General features: G+C 41.3%; 1 long non-coding RNA gene across 2 annotated transcripts; it reads left to right on the forward strand.

Moving 5' to 3' along the window:
• Nucleotides 1-47: 47 nt before the first annotated feature.
• Nucleotides 48-6,023, forward strand: LOC115072114. 2 transcript variants are annotated; one of them, XR_003851181.1, is made up of 3 exons: nt 48-268; nt 3,439-3,802; nt 5,517-6,023. It is a non-coding gene; the product is annotated as an uncharacterized LOC115072114 (long non-coding RNA). The 2 variants fall into 2 exon arrangements; XR_003851180.1 differs by lacking the exon at nt 48-268 and adding an exon at nt 545-645.
• The last annotated feature ends 315 nt before the right edge of the window (nt 6,024-6,338 follow it).

Genomic DNA, 6,338 nt, shown 5'->3' on the forward strand with positions numbered 1-6,338 from the left:
AGAACCGGAAAGTCCACGACGCCGCTCACTTCCGGGGGTGTGTTGTGGCTTTATGTAGCGTGGGGCGTCACAACTAGGGGGAGATGCTGGGCAGCTGGGTGTCCTGTGCTTCTCCCTGGGTGCTCTTTGGAAACTCTGCAGAGGGCTGAAGTTGTTTCTGTAGGGATCTGTGCACTAGGGTGTGAAGACGCGTCCTTACCAAAGAGTGGGCCAGTTCCCGGGAAGTTCCCAGGAAATGAAGTTTGAACAGGCTGAATAGATGAAGCAGGTGGGAAAGAGGCATTTTGGGAGAATGGAAAGCTAAATGGGAATAGCAGCAACGCGTGTGTTTACAGTGTGGTAAGCACTCTAGTAGTCGTTTTGCATATTTTAACTCAATCCTCAAATGTCTTCTGAGACATTTTACTAATATTTTACGGATCAGGAAAGAGGCACAGGGGGAGGCTGGAAGTGTCTTTTTTTTTTTTTTTTTTTTTTTTTTTTTTTTTAATAGGGTCTCCCTGTAGCCCCATCTGGCCTGGAACGTGCTATGTAGACCAGGCTGGCCTTGAACTCACAGAGATCTACCTGCTTCTGCCTCCCGAGTGCCGGGACATGGCTGGCTAGAATATGTACTCTTAACCACGCTGCCTCTAACAACTTAAGGTGAGCATCCTTACAGTAACCCCACAGGGAAGATTCTGTTAACCGACCAATTTTCAGAAGAGGACTGAGCTAAGCAGCTTCCTCAGCATCATCTTGCTGGTACATACCGGAGTCTAGTTTTAAACTAGGGTGTCTCTGCTTAGCTCCACTGTTTTCTTAATTTTCATTGTATATGTTCATTGGACATGGTACTGTGTTGCATCAGGACATTTCTTTTTTAGTGGGGACAGGGACTCCCTGTAGCCTCAGCTGGCCTGGAACTCACAATGTAGACCAGGCTGGCCTTGAACTTATAGAGATTCACCTGCCTCTGCCTGCCGGAGTGGTGGGATTAAAGGCCTGGGCCATCACACCCAGCTGCATCAGGACATTTTCATACAAATATATATATAGTGTTGAACATTCCTCCCCTCACCCCTACTTTTCTCCTTTCCTAGTTTGTTTCCCTAGATAATTTTATTACAATTTCCATGGCCAATTTGTGTTTGTGATTTTATGTATGTATATAAAATCTAGGAATCATAAATGAGAGAAAACATTTTCTTTCTGAGACTGGCTTAATTCATTTAATATACCCATTTTTGTTCAACTGACATAACTTCATTGTTTTAATTGCTGAAAATGCCATTGTGTATATATACCACATTTTCTTTTTACATCCTCTGTTGTTGGACACATACCTGGTTAACTATTGTAAATGGTACTGCTACAAACATTTTTTTGTAAACGTGTCTGTGATATGTTGACTTGCAGTCCTTTGGGTAAATACTCAGGAGTATTACAGTGGATCATATGGTAGATCCACTTTTAGGTTTTGTTTTGTTTTGTTTTGAGGGACTTCTTAACCCCACTTAATTTTTTTTTCATGTGTATCTTTGCACATGTGAATGTGTGGGTACACATGCATATATGTGCATATGCCTGTGGAGACTGGAGGCTGACATCAGATGTCTTCCTCATGTTCTTTTATTTTTTGAGATAAGGTCTCTCACTGAACCTAAAGCTCACCAATTTGGCTGGACTGACCAGCAAGAAGACCCCAGGGATCCTACTCTCTCTGCCTCCCCAGCAATGGGTTGTATGCCACTGTGCTCAGCTTTTTTTTTTTTTTTTTTTTTAACATAAGTGCTGGATATTGAACTCATGTCTTCGTGCTTGCATAACAAGCTCTTTACTGACCCGGCTCTCTCTAGCCCCAATTTTTAAAAAATTGCTGGGACTGAAGAGATAGCTAAAGAGTTTAAGAGCACTAGCTGTTCTTACAGAGGACCTAGGTTTGGCTCCCAGCACCCACATGGTAGCTAACTACTATTAACTCCAATTCCAAAGGATGGATGTGGTGCACTTATATAACATACATGTAAGCAAAACACTTATAAAATATAAATAAATAATTTAAAATAACTATTATATTTTGTTGCCCTGTAGATTATGGTCAGAATTTCAGACTCTTTCCTAAGAGCGATGGAAAATCTTTAAGAAGTTTTAGAGCAAAGAATGGCATGATTAGAATTTAATGTTTAGGGGCTAGAGAAATGGCTCAGCAGTTAAGAGCACTGGGTGCTCTTGCAGAGGACTCAGGTTTGGTTCCCATCACCTACATGGTGACTAACAGCCTTCCCTAACTCTATCTAGTTCTAGGGGATCCGATGCCCTCTTCTGGCCTCTGAGGGCACTGCACAACATGGGTGCACTTATATACATGTAGGCAAGACACTCATACGCATTTAAAAATAAAAATCAAAAAAATCAGAGCTTAATTTTTAAAGCCAGGCGTGTTTCTGCATGCCTGTAATTCAAGCACTTGGGAAGCAGGGACAGAAGGATTGTGAGTTGTAAGCCAATCTAGGATACATAGTGAGACCCTGTCTCAAAAGAAAATTAGTATGTGTGTGCATCATGTATGCATGTTTGTATATTGTGTGTGCAGGTGTGCATATGTGAAGGCCAGGATGTCTTTGTCTTCTCAGTTGCTCTCTGCTTTATTCCTTGGAAACAGGGTCTCTTACTGAACATGACGCTAACCAGTTTTTCAGCTAGGCTGGCCACTAGTAAGCCCAAGGGATCTTATAGTCCTGGGTTATAGACATGCATGACCACATCTATCTAGTTTTTTACATGGGATCTGAACTCAGGTCCTCATGCCTACACAGCAAGTGTTTCTTACCCACTGAGCCATCTCCCCAGGACCCAAAATTAATTTGTATAAGATCCCTCAACCTTCCATAGGGAGATTGGATGGAGCCTGAGTGTTTGTGAGAAGTAGATCTTTTAGGAGTCATGAGGGCTTGCACAAATAAGAGATGGTAAAGACTTGGATTACAGTTCTGGCAAGTGATGTGAGGAATGGAAATTTGAGAGATGTATGATGCTGTAGTGGTTTAGCTATGAGAAGGAAGGACTTAGGGAAGCTCCTTGGTTTCTGTTTGAGCAAATGTGTGAACGATTCCACTGCCTACTTTCTGCATACTAAATATGCCTGATGCCCACTGCACCACTGTCTTTCCTCATTTGCCACAGCTGATCTGTTATTCTAATGTTTCCTTGTGAGATTATGTATTCTATAAAGGCAGGAACCGTGTTCCTCTTGTTATGTACCCAGCACAGAACCTGGGCTAAACACTCAATGAATGACAGACATGTGGGAACCCTACCTTAAATGTCCTTGTAAAACATGCTAAAGAACTTCGATTTGGTTATAAAGTCCTAGGAGTTTTTGAAGAAAGTGAGTGGCATAGTTTATACTCACTCTGACCTGTTGTACATGATGTCTCTTTTTGTTTTTTTTTTCAGTTCTGGGGATCAAAACCAGGACCTGGAGCTTGCTACACACTCATTTTACCACTGAACTACATCCCTAGTAAATGTAGTTTTTGTTTCTCTGTTTGTTTGGTTTTGGTATTGATACGGGGCCACATTATGTAACTTAGGCTGGCTTTGACTTGACTCTATAATTCAAACTGACCTCAGACTCTCAATTCTCATGTCTCTGTGTCTAGCATCCATAGTGCTGGGATTATAAGCATACATCACCACCCCAGCCGCAGAATGGCTATAAGTGGAAGTCTGGGGAAAACATCACCAAGATATAGAGCTTCCTAGTGAAGACAGTCAACATTCATTTTGCCTCTACTTCAAATTCTACTAAAACCACAATGTAAGGGTTATTTTTAAAACTTAGAGCATAAACCTAAAACTGCTAAAAGTATCAATATCAACATTTTGGAAGTTGTAAGGAGATACCTTACTGATTAAATATTCCCATACTCTAAGGCAATACAAAAAAAAATACCCTCATCTAGCAGAAAGGAAAACCTCAAATTACAGAATCTTCCAAAAGACTTGGAGTTGGAGATACCAAGTACCTTTATTTTTTGAGAATTCCTTCCCTGAGGAGATGTAAACAATGTCTGCCCCTCCTCGTAAGATTACAAGGACAAACCAAAGCATGATTTAACCAAAGTTCAGCCTGTAGAATCAATGGGTTCATTGGGCCTACTTACAGAGCATGAGTGAAGGATCATGGATGACCCTTAACTACCTGCAGGATCGTGGATGACCATAAACCACCGTGCTGAAAAGTCTGCATCCAGCATGAATGATGGCTTTCCCTTAAGCTGCATAGGCAGAGCTCTCTTCCATACTCTAAGGCAATACAAAAAAAATACCCTCATCTAGCAGAAAGGAAAACCTCAAATTACAGAATCTTCCAAAAGACTTGGAATTGGAGATACCAAGTACCTTTATTTTGTGAGAATTCCTTCCCTGAGGAGATGTAAACAATGTCTGCCCCTCCTCGTAAGATTACAAGGACAAACCAAAGCATGATTTAACCAAAGTTCAGCCTGTAGAATCAATGGGTTCATTGGGCCTACTTACAGAGCATGAGTGAAGGATCATGGATGACCCTTAACTACCTGCAGGATCGTGGATGACCATAAACCACCATGCTGAAAAGTCTGCATCCAGCATGAATGATGGCTTTCCCTTAAGCTGCATAGGCAGAGCTCTCTTCAGTTAACCTGACCCAGCCTATATATTCTAGCACCTCTAGAGACCTTGAAGCCATATGCACCTAGAGTAGAATTGCATATACATGGCTTAGAGGTATGGCTGGACTCTCTGGTGAGGATCCAGTGACCCTCCCATCCTTCTCTTCTATAACAGAATGTCAACCATCAAGAAGCCTGTTTGTGATGGACTTTTACAATCAGGCACAGAGGACATGATGAAGGTGGCAGCTACTTTGCTCAGAGGACTCTACAATACTCCACCCATTTCTCTGGCTCTTCCATTCTACAACACTTTATAAGTTAGGAGGGAAAGGCAGTTAAAGTGGTAGGAACTGGTTGAAGTCTATTTAAGAAGCATGTGCCCAGTGGTAGAGTACATTCCTAGGATATGTGGAGCCAGAGGTGAGTGCGGGAATCCTAAAATCCCCACCAGGTTTAGTACAACCAAGTGAGTGCTTCTTTCCCACTCTAGAAAAATAAAAGGTTTATTCTCCAGAGTGATTAAAACAGTAATATCTTTAAAAGAAGATTTATTTGAATTATGTGTATGGGGGGGGAGTGCACTTGTGTGCAGGTGCCCTCAGAGGCCAGAAAAGGGCCTCAGTCCCCTGAAGCTGGAGTTACAGATAGTTGTAAGCTACCCAATGAGGCTGCTGGGAACCAAACTTGGGTCCTCTGCAAGAGCAGCAAGTACTCTTAATCCTTGAGCCATCTCTCTATTCCCAGAAACAGCAGTGTCTTAGGACTTGGGGACACCAGATAATTCAAAGTGTGTGTATAACTGTTCTGAATACTGGAAGATTGGGTAGATTCGTATGCCAAATACTGATGCCTGGTTGTCTTTCCTCCTGATTCCAGGGCATTGGCAGTCAAGACCTGGAGAATCTTCTATGAGAACAATGGCTAATTCTAGAGAAATTATAGAATTATCTGATGTCCAAAAATCCCTAAACTAATGCCCAGCCAGATCACTTTACAGCAGTAGTTCTCAATTGGGCTCAATCTTGACTTCTCCCCTTACATTAGATGCTTCTGACAATGTCTACAGACATTTGTGGTTGTTACAACTAGAGAGCTGCTACTGAAATTGTTGGGTAGAAGCTGAGGATGCTACTAACTACTCTGCAGTGCCTATGTCAGAACCCCTTCGTTCCTTGGAACTAAAAATTTATCTGGTCCCAAACATCACTAAGGGCAGAGTCTGAGAAATCCTGATTTAGAGTAAAGCTCACAGTTTGCAAGCCAGCCCCAGTCAGGCTTGAAGTCTACCTGATGACTTTATATCCATACACAGGTGCCAAGGATCCAAGTGCAACCGAACATGACTAGCAATAATCAGATACATACAGATTAGAGATGCATGCGCCAACACCTAAGTGTTATTAGGAAAAACAATGAGTCTTTCTGTAAGAAACAGTATATTTTAAAATGAAATGGAGATCTTTTCTAAAGTTTAAAAAATCATTCAATTTTATGTCTTACAGGGTTTATACTGAGTTCAATATTGTATAACTGTATTAATTCAACTGTAAACCTAAAAATTTTATAGCCACTTCTGAAAGAGACATCTCTTTGCTCTGGAAATTGAGTATGTTAAAGCTGTAATGAAATGCTTCTTCTAAAAATAAATAAATAAAATGCAAATGGGTAACTTATTCAAAATTAAATGATGCTGAGCTG

This window comes from Nannospalax galili, unplaced genomic scaffold (genome assembly GCF_000622305.1).
Source record: "Nannospalax galili isolate Female #2095 unplaced genomic scaffold, S.galili_v1.0 scaffold800, whole genome shotgun sequence".
Classification (NCBI taxonomy): Eukaryota; Metazoa; Chordata; class Mammalia; order Rodentia; family Spalacidae; genus Nannospalax; species Nannospalax galili.